Genomic DNA, 411 nt, shown 5'->3' on the forward strand with positions numbered 1-411 from the left:
TTATACACAATCTTTTTTTTTTAATTTTATTTTTATATTCCCCATACAATTGCAACCCCCTTATTTTGACCCCAAACCCTCCCTTCCCCGCCCCCCACCCCCCCATAGTGTGTCTCTGGTTCATATTTGTTTATTGATTTTGATTTTTTATTTCTTATAGTTATTCTTTTTCCTGGTCCCTTATTTAGGTTTTCTAGATTCCTGCTATGTGTGAGACCATCCAGTATTTTTCTTTTTCTTTCTGGCTTATTTCGCTGAGCATGATCCCTTCCAGTGTCATCCATGTTGCTGCAAATTGCATGTGTTTATATTTTTTGAATGCTGAGTAATATTCCATGGTGTATATGTACCACATCTTCTTGACCCAGTCATCTATTTTAGGGCATTTGGGTTGTTTCCAAAGCTTAGCTA

The sequence above is a fragment of the Talpa occidentalis genome, unplaced genomic scaffold (assembly GCF_014898055.3).
Source record: "Talpa occidentalis isolate TD23 unplaced genomic scaffold, MPIMG_talOcc4v2.1 talOcc4.5, whole genome shotgun sequence".
Classification (NCBI taxonomy): domain Eukaryota; kingdom Metazoa; phylum Chordata; class Mammalia; order Eulipotyphla; family Talpidae; genus Talpa; species Talpa occidentalis.